The following is a 20,918-nucleotide window of genomic DNA, read 5'->3' as shown; positions in this document are numbered from 1 at the left end:
TGACAAACTTGCTTTCCCCTAATGGGCGCACAATGCATAGACACGATGCACCAAGCTTCCTGCCAAATGCAATCTCTCAAGCCCTGTGCCATTTGTTCCGGGCCCATTACTCTTCTCAGCCATCATTTGTTACCTTTCGGTGAACTCACTCTGTGATTTGAGGGGACATACGTGCCCCAAATCTGTGTGAATAACAGCTTTAGAAGTTTCGAGCTGCTTTTCTGTTTGTTGGGAGCAGCAGAATTTCTCAGACCCCTTGACTACTCTTTACTTGACAAAATGACACAATAAAGAAGATTGATACCAAGGTCTTTTAGATAATTGTGTGGGGAGAAGCTTCAGGGGCTATACATTAGCTCCACTATATTTGTCAACAGTTGAGTTAAGTGATCCACAAGAAGTCATTTAAAACAAATGACTCTAAATTTATTTTAACACCAGTGTTGATAACAGCATTAAGCACCGGCTTAGCTTAGCACCATGAATGGACTTTAAATCTTACATAGTACATGACTGTTAATCACAGCAAAGAATTTGGAAAAGAGGTAAAGAGCAAAGGATTCAATAATTCTGACTCTAATATATGCGTACCGAGAGTCAGAGAATAGAATAATGTGTTTTAAGAGAAAAAACCCAATCATAAGGCTTCAGTTGTGCTCTATCGAACTCCTCTGAAACTATAAATCCATTTTCTTTTGGAGATCCCATCTAAAATCTTTGCCATTTTTTTCTGGTATGTCTTAGCTTTGTAGGCCAATATTCTATGTGAGGATTAGGTGAAATTTAAATGCACTAGTGACTATTGTTTTATTTTTATCATCCTGGAATATAATTAGGAAAAAAGTAAAATGTTTTTACTTTCAACTGATATTTTTGTCTTTTAAGTCTATGCACTGTATTTAAACTTCAAGTTTACTTATGTTTTTAGTGCTACAGCTGCAAATTGTATGTATCTGAAGATGTACATGTTATCAAGACTATAGTGAGAAAGTTGGAAAAGATGATATTTGCTTATTACCTGTCCCCTGATGTGGATTAGTTACTCTGGCATAACCTGAAAGCATATTACTCTTTTAAAGTGCAAACTTAAGTTTGACTAGTGCAAGGAAACCTAGACTGGAAAATACATTAAAATAGTTACCCTTTGCGGCGCTTGGAAGGCTCAGTCATTTAAGTGCCCGACTTGATTTTGGCTCAGGTCATGATCTGTCTTTAGATCAAGCCCCATATCAGGGGCTGTGTTGACAGCGTGGACGGTAAGAAACCTACTTGAGATTCTCTCTCTCTCTCTCTCTCTCTCTCTCTCTCTTTCTGACCCTCCTCTACTTTCTCTCTCAAAATAAATAAATAAACTTAAAAAATAATTACCTTTTTTTTTTCATTTTTTTTTGTTTTTGTTTTTTTTTAATGTTTATTTATTTTTGAGACAGAGAGAGACAGAGCATGAACGGGGGAGGGGCAGAGAGAGAGGGAGACACAGAATCAGAAACAGGCTCCAGGCTCCGAGCCATCAGCCCAGAGCCTGACGCGGGGCTCGAACTCACGGACCGTGAGATCGTGACCAAGCTGAAGTCGGATGCTTAACCAACTGCGCCACCCAGGCGCCCCAAAAAATAATTACCTTTTAAAAAAATAATTACCTTTTAAGAATTTGCAGACTAGAGTACTTTTATTTGAACAATTCAACATATATTTTAGATCTTCTATGAATAAGGTTTTCTATTCCTAAGATTATAAAATGCTAGTAAGAGTGAATACCAGCTTAACCAGACCTGATAAGACAAGGTTACTTCATCTTTTACATTCAATGTTTACAGGTTCTGAAAGATCATATGACTTTCTCTTAACATTTTAGGAGCAGGAGGAAGACAAGGGTAAACTTGGAGGTATAAATAGTTAAAAATTATAAGTCGTATTTAAGTGTTTGAACAGAATTTCTTCTTTCCTCTTACCTTGAAAAAATATCTTTATGATAATCTCACAGTATAGGTATGAACTTAGCCTTCTCTGACTTTATGGGCATGTTCACCATTTTCCCAGCTCTTGCTGGCATCCACAGGCATATTGTTGATGTTCAAGAACTTATGTCCAACCTAAGTGAAGGCTACCCCTCCGCCATCCCTGGATCTAGCATTGCAGACGCACAGTCTATCAACAGGCCTTGAGAAATAAGGGTGTGTGTGTGTGTGTGTGTGTGTGTGTGTGTGTGTGTGCGTGTATGGTGTTAAATCAACATTAAAAAGATAAGGAAGGACAGAAACCAGTTTTCCAATTTTGGTTTGATCTCAGACAAGAAAGGTAAGGTAATACAAAGGAATAATACAAAATGACTGATTAAGTATGAACCATCCATCACAGAAGATCCAAAAATGTGATATAACTAATTTATTTATCTACTTCTGTGCATGCAAATACATAAAGAAGAGCACAAAAGGAAACCATCAACATTGAAGGGGATTGTTTCAGAATTGTAAGATTTTACGTTTTTTTAACCTCCTTCTGTACACAAATACATTGTTTTTTTAATGCAATGAGCATAAATTATAATAGATACTGTCATTGGTGGAAAAGAGTTTATTATTTAGAATAAAATATATGTGGGTCCCACACGTACAAACTCTAAATTTAGACCAATACTAAATCTTTGTCAGCCTGTGTTACCTACTGTCGAGAGGGTATACTGTTAGTATCTTTCTCGTAGACTTGTGTGGGTTATCTAAATTAAGGCTTAGCACAGAGTCTGGCAGATGATAAGCAACAATGAAAAGTGTGCTGGTATCATCAACAATGCCATCATAATCATCACATTAATTAAATTACAAGAATTTAGATTCTATCCCTGGATATCAATGTATCTCAGCAAGATTAGTGATGGCAGAACAATTTTCTTGTTCGAATCTATTCACCTGAAGTTAAGTCTAAATTGGGAACCAGAGTCACATGGCAGAACCATAGCTGTGCCATGAACTAGCTTGATGATCTTGGGCATGATATCAACTCTCTGGGCTTTCATTTACACATAGCTATAAAATGCAATAATTAGAAAAGATGAATCTCAAGCCTTTATCAATTATGATACCAACTGAAGTTGTTCTATAAGTGTTTTACACATGTCTTCTCTAATTGCACTCTGGTCAACACACTCAGTTCAATATCATTTATTCCCTGGACTCTTATAGGAGCTTTCTGCCTGGTTTCCTTGTTTTGCTTTGGTGTCTCATTAACCCACTTTCTACATAGCAGCTCAAGTGATGTTTTAAAAATGAAAATCTTATTGTACTATTCCACCGCTTACGTCCAGCCATGTACTGGGATAAAATCCAAATGTCTTATCGTAGCCTATAGTATTCTGATAAACTTAACCCCTAAGTTTGACCACCATCTTATCTAGAATCACTGTCCCATTTTTATCCATCTTCCAAATACATGGATGTTCTCCTCCTTGCCCAAATAGTCCAATAGTCTTTTCCAACTCAAGGTCTTTAAATAGGAAACTCCTCCTAACTAAATGCTCTTTTCCTGACCCATTGTCTGGCTGGTTCTTTTTTACTCATGAGATATTATCTTAAATACCATCTCTTTAAAGGGGCATTCCCAACCACTTATCAAAAGAACTGCCTTCTGCTGCTACTGACTGCCCCAATTTGTTTGATTTTTTTCCCCTTGTTAGGTTCCTACATAATGCTTGGACCGATTTTAAATATTTTATTGGTTTGTTTCTTTATTTTTGTCTTATTTTATCTAGATTTCTTAGTTTCAGGAGAAAAGGGATGGTTTTAATCCAGATATCTTTGCTGTCTCCGCTGTGGTGGCAGATGATAGAAAATGCTGAATAATACTTGCTAATTAGAGGAGTACAAACAAGAGACTGGCTAAATAAATAAGTAAATAAATGAACAGCGAATGAATAAGTGCATGTGTGCATAGACATGCATACTCTACAATTTGATAATATCCAGCGCTATCATTTAACTTGGTTCTGACAGGCTTTTTCCTTCAACATAAACACAAATTTCTAAGCTACAAGGGGGCCTGGGGACAAAAACAGGGCTCCAGCTGCACCGTATTTTCCAGATGGTGGATGTCAACAGTATTATAATTGCTTATTACTCGAATGGGAATTTTCCAATAAATACCAACATTTTGGAGGAAGAAAGGACTAGTGACCTTACTAGGGTTTTGGATTCATCAAACATATCAAACGATCTCAAAAGTTTGGGGCTTGATATAACACAAAATGCATTTGGCCAGCTATTGTCAACTGTCATTTAAAAATCCATTTCAGGTCACAAACTTTGTTGTGTCCTTTCCTCTTGGGCCAACTACTACATGGCCCAACTTTATGTTTGTAATTGCAGCTGGCCTTCTGTGACCGCCCTGTTGCACATTGCTGCCCTCTGTTGTTTACAGTTTTACTGGTAGAGTTAAATCTTCCCCTGATTTTGTAGGTCAGACAGGAGTTCCAAACTGTGATTGATCTTACATAACCTTTACTCATGTAAAGAACATTATTTCTGCCCTTAAAAAAATGTCCTGTCAGATGGCAGGACTATTGGCCATACTAAGATTTTGTAATGTCCTGTTTTCTAACAATGTCCTTCACGTCCCTGAAGAGGGGAATGTATATTCATTTGTTCCTCTAAAATTTTAACTCAAAGCACGCTTATATGTGCGACCTCTTGTGTGTTATAATTAGCAATTACAAACTGGCAAAGTTATGCCCAGTTTGTTAATTCCAAAGAAGTCCAAGAATAACCAAGTATACCTCAAAGAATGGCTTGCGTGGCAGTAACAGGAGAAGAAATGTTGAGTTCTGAGCTTCTACTGCAAGCAAGGCAGTAGATATTCTTTAGCTATGTTGTAATTCTGAATCTCCTATTAGAATTTAAGTCCCACATGGGTGAGATGTATTTTTAGTACCTGAGAAAATGTATGAAACAATTACAGAATGTAGATGTGTTCGTCTAATTTTACAGATGGGAGAACTGAGTTTACAAGTTAAGTAATGTGTTCAAGATCAACATTCTGAAAGTTGTGAAGCCTGGCCTTTCGTCTGACTGAATCAGAAGCTCATTCTCCTTTCAGTATGTTACGTGATGGCAAAACCTAGAACTGTTGTTTGAAAATATTTATGGAATGCAAAATTTAAAAAGTCACTGTTGACTCAGCATCAGGTAGACTGCAAAACCATCTTAAATAATATCTGCAGCTGATAATTTCAAGCAGACATATCATAATCTTGTTTTTTGAATGTCAGTAATTCTCTCAATAATTAGCTATTAGTCCTTGAGGTATAGCGGACATACAGTTCTTTATAAATAATGCAACTTAATAAGTGTCCCTATCCTCACATAACTCCCAATTCTGCTTTTCTTTTCTTTTTTTGTATGTCTAACATGCGTATGGAGAATCTTCTTAATTAATTAATCCAAAAACTCAAATCATTTTGAGTTTTCCACATCTGTATAGCTAATTTGATTTTTACCGTAATTTGTATGGTGACAATTTTTTAAAAGGTAGAGTTTCTTTCCCCCGAAATAAAAAGAAATAGTGTATCACAGCTCTGGATGGGCTTAAAATTTTCTATTAAAGCACTGGCAAAGAGAGATATATGGTTGATATCTGTTTGATAGGTAGTCCTAATATATGTAAATATGGTCGTTAGGTAGTCCAAATAGGCCAGATGAGATATTAGTCACAATTGTCTCTAAATGCTCTTCGTTTTAAGTAAAATCGGTAGGTGATTTCATAGTTAACAAGTGATTCAGTGATGAATGCATACTTTTGATTGCTTTCCACTGATCCATTATAATTGTTAAAGTATGATGGTAATACGTATACACTATATCATTTCTGTCCTGAATATTATTACTTTTTAAGACTATCTTTCACATGGTGCCATCTTTCTATTCTTCTAGCAGGTCTGCTCATGAAAATAGAAGCATTTGCTGTCACTCTGCCTCCCATTAAGGTTGAGTTAGATGCTAGAATGTCATGACTTACATTGCATGATGGAAAAAAGGAAAAAAAAATAGCTAATTGATCTCAAATCACCGCAAGTGTAATTGCCAAAGGTCTATTTGAATAATGCTTGTATAATATCACATCCAGAATTTGGCACATAGTAGATACATGGCCCATATGGTACTTCTTTGTCCTTAACACACCTCAAAGTAAGTATGAATTTTACTTATGTTACACCCCTATCGTACCACTTACTAGCTATGCGATCTTGGGTAGTTGAGTCACCATCTCTGAATATACATTTCTTACGGATTTCAATGGATTATTGTCTGCCTTGGTGACCTCAGAGGATTGTTTTGAGAATTACAAGGAGGTTATATTTGTAAAAGTGATTCATAAGCTCTGATAGCACATATGAATAGATGCTATTTTGCCTGTAACTCTGAGAAGAAAACACGATGTAGTACAAATATCACGAGTCTAGAAGTATTCTCATTAACTGTGACACCTCCAATCAGCTGTTCCTCTCTTGATTTTCTGTTCCTACGCTCTGGGTGGGACCTACTTCTCCAGTAATATCCAGCGCCATCGTATGTATCTCACTGAGATTTGGCTACTCTGTCCTTGGTCTCGTTCACTCAAGATGTTGAGCCACTTCTTGCCCGAGACCTTTTTCACATGTTCTTCATTGGCCTGGAAGACTGTTTTCCTACTATTCCCATTCTTGGGGTTTTCGCTGAAATTTTAACAGAGTAGCATTCAGTGGCTATCCAATTTAAAGTACATCTCCCTCTCCCAGGATTCCACCATTATATACTCTTCCTACCTTGTTCTAGGAGTGATCGTTTCAAAGTTTTTAGCTTAGAGGCACCTAACTGTAAACATGATGACTGCCAATTATCTGGTTCTTATTATGTGATTTATTTCTCACTCATGAACGTCCCACCGGACTGTGTGGGATGTTCATGAGTGAGAAATAAAATTTTATGTGTCAATCCATTGAGATCTCAGTGTGTGTGTGTGTGTGTGTGTGTGTGTGTGTGTGGTAGTTATTACTTCCCTAGACCAGGACAACTACAGAAGCTGTATTTTGAACTATTCCATTATATTGTATCCTTCAGGATATTAGAAGTTGGGACATGGTCTTCAGTTCATTAAAGGTGTTTTCTACTGCAGAAATATTTGTGATGTCATCTTATTTTCAATATTTTCAATATTTCAATATTTTATTTATTCAAATTTTTATTTTTTCAATATTTTACCTGAATATTTCAGAAAACATTCGCTGTTGCCAACAAGCAGATTTTGTTTGAGTAAAATGATATACTTTATATAACTCCAGGTTTTTCAATAGTGTTTAAAAATCTTATCATCTTAGGGGCGCCTGGGTGGCGCAGTCGGTTAAGCGTCCGACTTCAGCCAGGTCACGATCTCGCGGTCCGTGAGTTCGAGCCCCGCGACGGGCTCTGGGCTGATGGCTCAGAGCCTGGAGCTTGTTTCCGATTCTGTGTCTCCCTCTCTCTCTGCCCCTCCCCCGTTCATGCTCTGTCTCTCTCTGTCCCAAAAATAAATAAACGTTGAAAAAAAATTAAAAAAAAATAAAAATCTTATCATCTTAGTTTTGTCCCTTCATGCAAAAATATGAGAGGAAAACTGTAGAGACTACACTTTAGCAATCTAGAGAAAAACAATGCAAGAAAAAAGCCGTATTTACATAATATATATTTTCCTTCTGTTCTTGCCTTGATCAATGGTAGACCAAAGGTAATCCATATTCCATTTTCATCCTTCCCCCCTCTTTTTTATATAGAAAGGATGGGAGGTGCCTAAAAGAAGAGTCTAGCTCACACATTTGCTGTGTTTCACAAGGCTCTTTTTTCCTTAAGAGACAAGACTAAATTCCTTCTACAACTATAGAGACATTTTTAGAAAGGAAAGGAAAATGGGGAACACAAATTTATGTTTAGATTTTGGTTATCAGAGATAGATTAAGTAAAGTCAGAAGGATATCTAATTAAAAATTAACTTTGTGCCACATAACAGCACGTGCCCCTTTTAATTCTACAATTCTTGTGGAGTGTTGCAATAAATATAATTTGTCACACTGTTTTCCCAAATGAAAGCCCAGAGAGGTTGACTCGCTTTCTAAGGGGAGCAGAGTCAATTAGTGGCACAAGTATGGCGAAGCTCAAGGAAATGACAAATGCTTCTGGAAAATTCTGGAACCTCTGTTGTCTTACAAACTGAGTCCCAAATGAGCCATGTGCTTATAAAGTAAAACTGACTGCTCAGAATATTGTTAATGCTATACCTCAATTAATGTTCCTTTCTTTTTTTTTTCTTTTCTCTTGGAAAGTGTGAATATTAAATGAGATAACACACTCTGTCTAGCAGAATGCCTGCCTCTGTGGAGATAAACAGCTAACGATAGTACTTTTTCCTCATACTCTCTCAATGTTTTTTTTTTTTTATTTCTTTTTTTTTAGAAAAAAAAATGTAGGGGCACCTTGGTGGCTCAGTTGGTTGGGCATCCAACTCTTGATTTCCTATCAGGCCATGATCCCAGGGTTGTGGGATTGAGCTTGGGATTCATTCTCTCTCTCTCTCTCTCACCCTCCCTCTGTCTCTCCTTCCTGTTCACTAGCTCTCTTTCTCTCTAAAATAAAAAAAAAAAGAAAAGAAAACAACTGTAATTCTTTTCTATCTTGAGTTTCCAACAATAACAAGTGCAATTTTTTTCATACTTTAGGTATTTGGGGCTCTTCATTTCTTTACACAGAGCAATTGTGATACATTCTTCTAATTACCTCCACCTGTATCATTTTATTTTCTCTTTATAACTTGTAACTAAGTATTTTACTGATTCCATTTAGAGGGGAGAAAAAAGACCTAAAGAAGTAAAATGACTGCTCTAGGTCATAAAATAAGTGGCTAAGCTAGGAATAACATCCAGACATTAAGATTTTGATTCTTGGTGTGCCTGGCTGGCTCAGTCCATTAAGCGTCTGACTCTTGCTTTTGGCTCAGGTCATGATCTTACAGTTCGTGGGATCAAGCTCTGAGTTGCTCCTCTGAGTTGCACCTACAGCATGGAGCCTGCTTGTGATACTCTCTCTCTCTCTCTCTCTCTCTCTCTCTCTCTCTCTGCACCTCCCATTCTCTCTCCCTTTCTCAAACAAAAAATAAATAAATAAAATAGAATTATGAAAATAAAAAGATTTTGATTCTTTTGAATTCTAACAAGCTAACTATGTTAAGGAGCTCCTCGGCCGATACCATCCACTGAAAACACACTGAGGGGGCTTCTGCATTCAAATACACAAATACATCAGTGGAGTCTTGACATGTGCTTGTTTGATTGGCCTTGCTCTCTTGTGACCCTTCATCATAAGACTTTTTTTTATAGGAAACTAATTGTCCCTTTAGTCTGGGCCCTACAGACAGCAGGCATAGAACAGACATGTACTAACCGTTAGAAAGAAACCAAGCCCAGCTCAAATACCTTTATCTTAAAGCAGCCTCATTCATTTGTAGACACTTGGACCACCCATCCTGTTGAACTACATATGGGTGAACAACAATAGATGGTTGCTGTTTTAAGCCACTGAGTTTTGACTGATTTACAACCTAGTATTTGTTGACCACACGCGCGTGCACGCACACACACACACACACACACACACACACACACCACTCACACACACAAAAGTCACTGTCCTGGCAAGTGTCAACAGTTGATAAGCTCTGAATAGAGACAAAGGCTGCAAGGCTATCAGACCAGGAATGTTAAATTCAGGATCTTCAATATCATTCAATATATAATACATTTAGGAGTGTCTGTAACGATAAATTTAGGAGTGTCTGTATCTCAGGATTATCTCAGTTTTAAGCCATGGAAAGCCTAAAACAATCCGGTTTAGCAAATAAAGTACATAAAACAGAGCGGCTCAGAAGGATACCTAGTTCCCAGGAGAACTTCATTGGTGACTCAGAGATGCCAACCGAATTAATCTTCCAGCTCTGCTTCCTCTGATAGCATCTAATTGTCAGGCAGTGCATAATGATCCCTTGGAATTTCCAAGCTCTTGCTTCTGGAATACAGCAGTTTTGAGTCTCACAAACCTGAATCACCAGCTCCAGGGGAGATGTGAGAGTCTTTTCCCAGCCCTCTCAGGAAAAATCTAAGATTCAGTCTGATTAGATAGACCTGAATCGCGTGCCCCTATCTCGAAAGCTGTAAACTGAGCTATGTGACTTAATCCCAAAGCCATTGCCTGCTTTCTGCCTCCTGACGGAGTGGCTCAAAGAGGAAGGAGAGTTTGGTTGAGATCACCCTGGGTTTGCACAGGCTTGAGTGTTTCCTAGTTCGAACAAGTTCCATGGCACTTTGCAAACACTGGATATAATTGAAGACCACGGGGCAGACTTTTCAGGAAGTCCAGACCATTGTTTTGACCATTATTCTCATTTGGAAAGATAAAATATCCATGCCACCCCAGAGGCTGCCAAGCTAAAGCTGAATTGCTTTCTGGATGATTTACACCTGGATAACAGTCAGTCAAACAATGTGACATGCTACTCATGGAAGGCGTGCCAAAAACTGAGTGGTCTCTTCCTGTGGGTGCTGTGGAAATTAAACATAAAAATCGAATGCGAAGCACATACAATAAACTGCCTTGACAATTATTATTTAAAAAAAGAGGAAACAAGGCCAGACTTTTATTTTCATCATAATATTATACATATGAAAACTTTAAATAAAAACACCAATATCCATTGATACAACTGAAGTGACCCCAGACTATATGTTCGAATATGTACTAAGTGCTTTACATGGCTACATCCTCATAACTGTAATATTTTCCATAACCATTTACATTTTCCATGAACAACTGGTCAAGCCATGTGGCCAGTGAGTCATAGGACCAAGATTGAATCCCTGTTGTCTCATATAAGTCTGAATGTCCCCACAATAAGTTAGATTGCCCAATAGGCACAGAATATTATCACAAAGTAAAGTAATAAGCTATGTGGAGTGAATTTAATCTCTAAATGCTTCTAAACAGCATATTTTGATCTGAGTTCTGAAAACAGAAACTGATAGGGATTGGGTGAGGAGGAGATGGGAACTATAATAGGCTGTTTTAATTCCCTGAAACTATCAATTTCTCCAAATTCTCTAATATCTTTCTTAAAAAATAATCCACCTAGGTGTACGTTTGGCATAGTCAGGCTTGTACACTATTGCTTAATACTTGTTGAATAAAAGTGACATTCAAAATGAGCTAAACCATTTATTAGAAACTTATGTTTATTCTAATATACCTGGTATGGGATTGGCCTAAGTCTTAAAATTTACCTAAAGGAACTCTGAGGTTTTTTTTTGTGAAATTTAAATTTTGATGAGTTCATGTTATTTAAAATGATTAGCAACTTAAAATTACCCACGAGCTTTTGTTAAACGAAGCTATTCGACTGTCAAAACCTCGACACCATGTATTTATAATTTTTGGTACAAAAAAAGTTTTATTAAATAAGATGACAACATAAATATATTTTAGTCATAAATAATTTTGAAATAATCATTGTTATTTGGTACATTGTTAATTTGTACATTGTTAATGTAGTTAACAGAATGTAGTTAACAAGAATTTGTACATTTAAACTACATTAAATTGGATATTGTATTTTACCGTATTTATTTCTCTTTCTACTGATGAAATTTTTTTAACCTTTATTCATTTTGGAGAGACAGAGAGACAGAGCATGAGTGGGGGAGGGGAAGAGAGAGAGGGAGACATAGAGTCCAAAGCAGGGCCCAGGCCAGACGTGGGGCTCGAACTCACAGACCATGCATGAGATTATGACCTGAGTCGAAGTCGGATGCTTAACCAACTGAGCTACCCAGGCACCCGTCTCTTTCTACTGATTAAAATGTTAAAGTTCATTGAGAGACCACTCTATGGGAATCTACGGGTATGTGTGTTGTGTGGGTCCTGGGATTTCTTTGCTATTCTTATGATTTTGCATTTTACACAGTAATAACAGACACATGTGTGCTCACAGCATTTGATTTACAGTAAAAATAAATTCTTAATGTCTTTCAACCTCCTCTTTCTCTCTTTCACTTCTATCAGAATAATTTGGGAACTCTTTTCCCCTTGGCTTCAGGTTCAATCTTTTTGTTGTTGTTCATAATCCCAGAATTTTATACATTACTTCCAGAGGAAGATCTCTGATACTAATGCACAACAGGCTTCTTAAATTAATTCTGATGGACAGACCTAGTGCTATTTTTCTCTCCACAAACTCAGTTCTTGTCTTACCCACGAAATTGCTTTGCTATGCATTTTATTAGGCTCGAAGTCTTTTTTTTAAATTTTTTTTAATGTTTATTTTTGACAGACAGAGACAGAGCATGAGTGGGGGAAGGACAGAGAGAGAGGGAGACACAGAATCCGAAGCAGGATCCAGGCTCCGAGCTGTCAGCACAGAGCCCGACGTGGGGCTCGAACTCACAGACCGCGAGATCATGACCTGAGCCGAAGTCGGACGCTCAACCGACTGAGCCACCCAGGCGCCCTGAGGCTCGATGTCTTAATACTCTTCCTCCTGCTGAGAAATGAAGACGATATAGGTCCCCGGATAAACTTATCCGCTGGGAAGGGAACACAGAAATGTAATCTCCTAACTGGCCTCGTATCATTTGGCTGTGCTCGGCACAAATGGATCTGAAGACATTTATCTGACTCTTAAGCTGAGATCTTCATGAAAGCAGGTTACCTCTCCTGGATTCAAATAACCGGGTTTATAGCCTCTAACCTAAGGGTGACTTTTGAGTATTAAACCAGACCTATGGGTTAAAAGAGAAGTGGCCTTAAAATAGTGAAGATTTACTGTGAACGGCAAGGAGGTGAGCAGTGCAGAGGGAGAGGAATGGCTGTACAACACGTCCTGCTGTAAAAGATCCTACCTTGAACTTGCTGATTGAGAAGAAATAATACAGTGCCTTGCAAATAAACCACACTGACGGATGTCTTCTGCTAGAACGGAGCTCACTGTATTTCCTCTCTGTTCGATGTCAGCATCTTAGCACTCAGCATGAACTCCACTATCGCTAACTGTCGAAATAAGTTATTTCTAGTCGATAATGAATGCTTCCCAAACATGTTATTATTGAAAATAACAGGTTCCAAATGTGTGACCGTATGGTATACAATTCATTTTCTTCCTCTGTAAGAATTGGATTTTCTTGTCATTAGAGCTGAATTGTGTCGACACTGTGCTAAGTTAGAACATCCAGAATCCAGACCAAAGGTAAAAGTTGCGTTGAAAAATTATACTCACAATCGCAATTGAGCAGTGGCATACAATCTGCAAAGAGCTTAGAGAATGCCCTTTGAAATGTCTTGTTCCTCTCTAAAGAAATAACATATAAACTTTTATTCCCATTTTTAGAAAAGGGTGGGTTTAAGCATGGGGCATTGAAGTGACTTGCCCAACGTTATCACAAAGCTAGTAATTGAGAATGCTGAGATTCAAACCCTCAGTGTTTCCTTCCAGATCTAATGTTCTTTCTTTTCTTACTCTAAAAGTAAAATATAATTATCTGGATTTACTTGTCTATTTTTAAGCATAGAAAGAAGCGGCACAAAGACCCACAATGTGAGAGTAACTAAAAACAGCTCAGGGAACATTAGTTACTAGACCTTAGCGGTTATCTTAGGTTACACAGAGAGTTAGGAATGTTGTACAAAAGGATTTAAGCAAATTTCTGGATTGTTAGAAATCACATTTCAAGGTAGACACTTAAGAGTCAAATCATTTTGAAATATCTCTTTTTTTCATCTTTCCCCATTTTGTTTTGTACCCCTAAATATCAACTTAAATGATTATTAGAACTAAGCATACTCAGTGGACTCTTACGGACATGCACATGTTTCATTGTTTTAGGGCCACGAGGCAGGTAAATAATTGGGTAATTTCTTCCCTCCCTTCTTTCCTTCCCTCTCAGTCCTTCTTCCCTTTATTCCTTCTTTGCTTCCACAGTTATTTATCAAGTACCTAATATTAGTGTTGTTACAGTGACAGGCATTTTTTCTGACTTTCAGTCGTCTGTTTGAGATTATTCCACCATATCACTTAAGCAATTATTTCCCCTGCTTCATTTTGATAGAATATTGAAGAAACCGTTTTTCCTACAATGTTATGCCTGCAGCCTGGCTGGGAATGAGTGATAGCAGGAACCACCCATCCTTACATGTATCAGATCTGCCTCCTGTAAGAGTGTCTGTATTTGGCATAACTCTGGGTTTCAGTTAGACCGTGATAGCATCACGCGATGGGGAAAGTACGGTGATAAAAAATAACAGAATCATTACAGTGAGTCTGCAGTTCCTTTCCACTAACTGGTTTCAGTCAATTTAGCAAGGAAATTATAGGTTCACTTTTTCAGGGTAGTTGCTCCTGGAAATAGAAAGATGTTTGTAAATAGAATACAGTTACCTTCCAAGTAAGAGAGTTTGTTCTTTCAGCATGCTTGGCTCCCCGCCCCCCCCCCCCAAAATGTGGAAAAAGTAGAACTACCCTAATAACTGATATTTTATGTAAATCTTTCTTTTCAAGGCCTTGAGAATTTATGGAATAAAGTAAGTTACATTTATCCGTTATCATCTCATTTAATTTTCACATCAAGGTAGGAATAAGGTCTGTTGTCACTGTTATGCGTGAGTGGTAACTTTTGAGGATTTCCTCACCCCTCAGGAATTCTGGGCCTTTGGGCTCTGGAGTTTCCATAAGTAACACTTAGTGGTAGATTAGATCATTGTCCGCCAGTCCTCTCTCCTTATTATACAAAAATGCATGTAGCAGCTCCTGGGTGGCTCAGTCGGTTGAGCGTCCGACTTCGGCTCAGGTCATGATCTCGCGGTTTGTGAGTTCGAGCCCTTCATCGGGCTCTGTGCTGGCAGCTCAGAGCCTGGAGCCTGCTTCGGATTCTGTGTCTCCCTCTCTCTCTCCCTATCTGCCCTTCCCCCGCTCTTGTTCCCTCTCTGTCTCTCACAGATAAACGTTAAAAAAATTTTAAAAAAATTCATCGATTCACTTTGCCATGTGACTCTGCAGTACCTTCCTCTACAGTGAACTGAGTGCATTTTCCAGCCCCAGGGATAGTGGGTTTGGCCAGTGATTTACTTTGGGCACTGGCTGTTGTCAGCATGGAACTCCAACAGAAGCTTTAAATGCACGTGAATGCTTCAACTTGACTTCTTGTGCTTCTGGCATCCATGAAGAGAAGAGCACACTCCAACTTGCTATGGATCCCAGAATGGAGAGCCACTTGAGAAGACCTGACTTGAACCCATTAGCTACAGCAAAGCCCAGGTGAGGCCAGCCAGGCCCCAAAGAGCAACACGTAACTTACAGATTCTAGAGTGGGGGAGAGTTCTTTTCTTCACCATGTGTCGTGAGGACACTGGTTTTACTTCTTCTACCTTACTAAAATATGAAAACGGTATTCAAACGGTTTTCAGTGGTTTATCCAAACGAGAAAGAAAATAAAAATGGAACAGAGACAACTCACATTGTATAGCTGTATGATTCTGTGGCAAAAATAATTTGCCTATTAAGAATTAAAAAGATCCATGGAGTAAATCAGAGTACTCTTTTATGCGTCTAGTCCTTTCTAAAGTCTCCAGAAGTTTGCAGACTTTGGAAGTAGGTTACACATCCCATGTAGAATAAATGACTCTCATGAAGGTCAAATGTGACAACTTTTTGGTCATTTGGCTCCGTATGATATTGATGTAGGACAATGATTAAACCCTCCCTTAGAGTTTAAAGGTTCTGGAGAGGTTTACCTGTTTAAGTACACATTCAGAAGGCTATTTGTTTTGGCCTCTTTTGTTTCCAAAAGAAAACCTTGTGGGTAGGTGACGGAATCACTGGTGTCTTTTCTGCCCCTTCTTCCCGAGAAACAAATTCACTGGAAAGATCCATCCAGCTAAAGCTCGATTACAGAAGAAGCCTTTTATACATGATGCTGATGACACAGGCATTAAGACCAAATGGATCTATTACGATTCCAAAATAAAGAAAGTAATAATTTGAGAGGTCCCAATTTGAGTTGCATCAGTTTATTTAAATGAATTTTCGGGGCGCCTGGGTGGCTCAGTCGGTTAAGCGGCCGACTTCGGCTCAGGTCAGGATCTCACGGTCCGTGAGTTTGAGCCCCGCATCGGGCTCTGTGCTGACAGCTCAGAGCCTGGAGCCTGTTTCGGATTCTGTGTCTCCTTCTCTCTCTGACCCTCCCCCGTTCATGCTCTGTCTCTCTCTGTCTCAAAAATAAATAAACGTTAAAAAAAATTAAAAAAAATAAATGAATTTTCACTGGGCTTTTCAAGACTAGTGTCACATAGGAATAGTAATAAAGTTTTCACAATCTAAGTATTTTAACTTCTCTATTGTTGTCAGTCAGGGTTCTCCAGTTATTTTCAAATCAGACTTATTTGTTGAATGAATTGGAACCGAAAAGGCAGACCTTGCTTTTAAGAAAACATCCAGGTTTTCCTCTTTATTATTATTTTACATGTATTTTAGAAGATAGGGATTATTATTGAATCTGTTATTTATTGATTTTTCAAATGCATTAAAGCAGTCTTATTTACAAAATAGTTTATTCAAAATAAGAACAAAACTAGAATCATTAATGTAGCTTTTTTTGTGAATCATGTTTTTTAGGTTAATACATCTTTAATGCTTCTCAGATTCCTTGCTGAGTAGAATAAGGCTTCCTCCACATTGTGTCTTCCAATCTCATATGGTAGGTTGGGCATCTGATGGCATTAATATGCCAGCTACAATTAAGATGAAAATTCTCTGAGGACAAATGGTTTCCACCAGGCAGGTGGGGAATACTTGCGGTAATATTTCTTGAAGCGGACTTCATGGCAGCCCCTGTTAAGGTGCTTTGAAAAACTCGATTAGCCATTGCCTAGGCAAACAGGAGATCCTTCGATACCCTCTGGGTAGTTCTACTTTAAATTGGTAAAAAAAAAAAAATTAAATGTGTCGTTATTTCTTTTTCCTTTTAGAGTGATGTGTGTGAGTGTGTGTGTGTGTGTGTGTGTGTGTGTGTGTGTGTGTGATAGAGACAGACAGAGAGAGAGAGAGAGAGAGAAAGAGAGAGAGAGAGAATGTGTGTGTGTGTATACATCAGATAGGAAGAATATACTTACCATGTGTGTACCATCTAAAAATAATGATATAAGTATCCAGGTGAGCTTTACAAATCGGCAAGAATTTATACCCCCACAGCCCCCTCAAATCCCTCCATTCCACAGACTACCGGAGAACACAATAGTGATACTATGTGGACCCAGATTTTAAGGAAGAAAGGCTGTCATCATAGCTCAGCTGATTCTTACCGCTTCCACCTAGCAAGAAAAGAAGAAAAGAAAAGAAAAAAGAGACATAAGATATGAGACCATCACACATTAAGTCAAAGAAGAAATCGAAGAAAAGAATGTAAAGAAAGGAATGACAGTGAAGTTTCAGGGTAAAGAATGTAGTTATCAAATCAGTGTGTGTGTGTGTGTGTGTATGTGTGTGTGTGTGTGTGTGTGTGTGTGTGTGAGAAAGAGAGAGAGAGGAGGAAAATATTTGAAACATCTTTCTTTTTGTTCTAAAGGTTAGCAATTTCTCCAAGTTTATATCACTATTAATTCTAAACACTGGCTTCTTAACTTTTTTTCTTTTGTTAGGCAGTTGTGCTTTTTTTTTACCTTCCAAATGTATGCTAATCAGTGAGAGGTGATAGTATTTACTGTTGCATATTGTTAACCTCCTGTACCATGCCTTTATTTATTGTGTTTTACCACCTTATTTATTCCTTTTACTGCACTAATGTGCTTTGATGATAAAAGCAAAGACATACATGCAAAGATAATGAGCTTCTGGTCAAAGGTGAAAAATGCACGCTATATTCTTCTGCTTACCTGACACAGCGATTGTCAACATCATATTAATTGGATCTTATTATAAGATCAGACCCTATTGTTTACATCAAAACAAGATTATATAAGACATTTAAAACACTGGCACATCTTTGCACTTATTCGGGGCCACGGGACATTTTTGCTTTAGAAATCCAATTCTTAATGCAATCTGCAAGATGAACAGTTTACTGATTTCAAGGGAGGCTTCAGGCAACGACTTGTTAACTTAAAACATGACCATTCACTTGGATATTTTCAAAGGCATTTTTCTCTCTATGCTACAAAAGTTTTACCTGCCAACATTTTATCAACATGTTTTCAATGGGAAATTTATTTCACACTGTCTCATAACAATACCTCAATAGCCCGCACGTCTCCACTTTGATAGGTCAGAATGTGCTGTCTGTGTATTGCTATGATAAGGGAAAAAAAAATCCCAAAATGCCACTTTGGATTTTCTGATCCTGCTGTGCCGAAGACAGTGTTTTTCCTTGTCATCATTCATTGGGTATTATAGGTCAAATTGTAGGACGATGTTTAGCATGGGGAAATGTGCGTCAATTAGAGACCCTCAGAGCTATCCTACCCTTGTCACTGAAGCGTTTAATTAGCTAAATAACAAAAAATAAGATGATTAATCTTACGGAAAAAGGCCTTTGATTTTCAGAAAATATTGAGATTAGATTAAATGATTATGGTTCTCTGCTGCTGGGTCAGTGAGAAGGAAACTAGAGTTCTGGTCCAGGGTCGCACTCCTTTTGGCTGTTGGATTTTCATCAAGTCATTTCACCTCCCTGAGACTCATTTCCTTCTGCAAAGTAATGCTACTCATCCCTGTTTTAGGTAACTCCAGCCACCTATGAATCAAAGAGGTGATTCTCATTTGAAAGGCAGGTGGTATATATAGTCTTAACTTCAGTACATCTGAAGAGCAGATAAGTAACATATTTCATTTCATCCTTTGAAGGAACCCAAGCTGTAGCTGGTAAATGACAAACTAAGGATTCAAGTTTGATCACCTCTACTATTTCATCCCTTCTTGACTTGAGTTAGAATTTATGCCAACAACCGAAACTAAGGTAACACGTCTTTAAGATCATCAGGAGAAAGAGAATTCTGGGCAAATGTCAACCGATGCTCTGTCACCCTCAACTCCAAATCATCTCTCTCTGCAGAACCAAAAGGGCTACACAGACTTCTACACCTATGTATATATCTGTAGGTGTATATATTTTTTTAAAAAATCCAAGAGTTTATATGGATACCTACAATTCCAACACAACCCCTCAGGTTTGTTTGTTTTTTTCCTAGTCTTCCCCTTTTTTGCATTTCTTTTCTTTTTTTAAAGAAATATTCTTTTTTTTACTTAAGTGACAGAGAGAGGAAGAGTGTGAGTCGGAGAGGGGGTGGAGCAGGGGAGAGAAAGACAGGGAGACAGAGAGAGAGAAAGAGAGAGAGAGAGAGAGAGAGAGAGAGAAGTCTCAAGCAGGCTCCACACTCAGCACAGTGTCCAATGTGGGTTTGATCCCATGACCCTAGTTGTGGAAAAAAAAAAAACCCTAGGAAAAAATCAAGAGTCCGAAATCACTTAATTGCCTGAGCCACCCAGGCACACCCCCACCTTTTGTATTTATTTCTATACTGTTTCTCTGACATTGAAGCTTAAATCACATTATAATCAATATTTTTACTTATTTGATCATTTTACATATTTGTTATATATTACTAACCTCCCAGCCAAGCCAGCCTCCTGTTTCCGTGGTTTCTGTATTCATTCTAAGCTACTTTGTCGGCCATCACATGGCTCCTTCATGGGCACTTCCCCCTCCATTTACCTACCACTGGCCTCCTGGGCCACTGGTCACACTCTCACGTCCTTATGGTTCAGCTCCCACTGTCCCAGCTCCTTTCTCCTAGGCACACTGTTGGCCTTTCCCACCCCCTTCCCTTTCTGTGCTGCTTTGTTGGCCACAAGGAAGCTGGCGCCTCTAGATGACCTTTTCCATCTCTTGTTTTCTTGCCTGTCTGCCACCCTGCTCTCCTGCCCCACCGCCTGCATACATGGTCACTGACACACAGGTCCCTCCGTGAAGGGGAAGAAAGGAAAGGATGAAGGACAAGAAGAGAGAAGAGGAGAGGAGGTCAAGGGAGGGAAGAAGAAAGGGAAGAAGGTGGAAAGAGGAAAGAGAGGAAGAACAAGGAGAGAAAAGTGAAAGGGAAGAATTTAAAAAGACTGTAGGGAAGACAAGGGAAGAGAACGACAGAGGAGAGGAAAGGAAAGGGCAGAATGGACTGTTGAAAATCACCAATGAATCAGGGGAGATAACTCAAGATGTAGAACACAAAGAGTCAAGCCAGGGCCTTGCTGTAGATGTAGAAATGGTGTTTATTCATGTAAACTTTCCTGAGGCTTCTCCTCACACCTAGACTATGAACCAAAGCCCTATTAGGGCTGACAGTAGTCTCAATATATTTATTTATTTGCTTAATGTAATCATCTCCCAATCATGCCAACTGTCTTACCTACCAAAATTCAATGTTAACAACCTACAAAAAAAACTGTTTTCTTTTTTTTTAAACATTTATTTATTTTTGAGACAGGGAGAGACAGAGCATGAACAGGGGAGGGTCAGAGAGAGGGAGACACAGAATCTGAAACAGGCTCCAGGCTTTGAGTTGTCAGCACAGAGCCCGACGTGGGGCTTGAACTCACGCACCGCAAGATCATGACCTGAGCCGAAGTGGGCCGCTTAACTGACTGAGCCACCCAGGCGCCCCCAAAAAATGTTTTCTTATGTTTATGTCATCATATGTGAACACAACAGTAGACTTACACATTCACACACACAATATGAGAAATCTTGGGATTACTTTGTTTATGGAAGTATGATTCTAATATATAAAAAAACACCATTTCAAAAAAAACAAAAAAACAAAACACCATTTCTTTATTCTTATTCA

This window comes from Felis catus, chromosome B1 (genome assembly GCF_018350175.1).
Source record: "Felis catus isolate Fca126 chromosome B1, F.catus_Fca126_mat1.0, whole genome shotgun sequence".
In the NCBI taxonomy this organism is placed as follows: domain Eukaryota; kingdom Metazoa; phylum Chordata; class Mammalia; order Carnivora; family Felidae; genus Felis; species Felis catus.
This window is presented reverse-complemented; position numbering follows the sequence as displayed.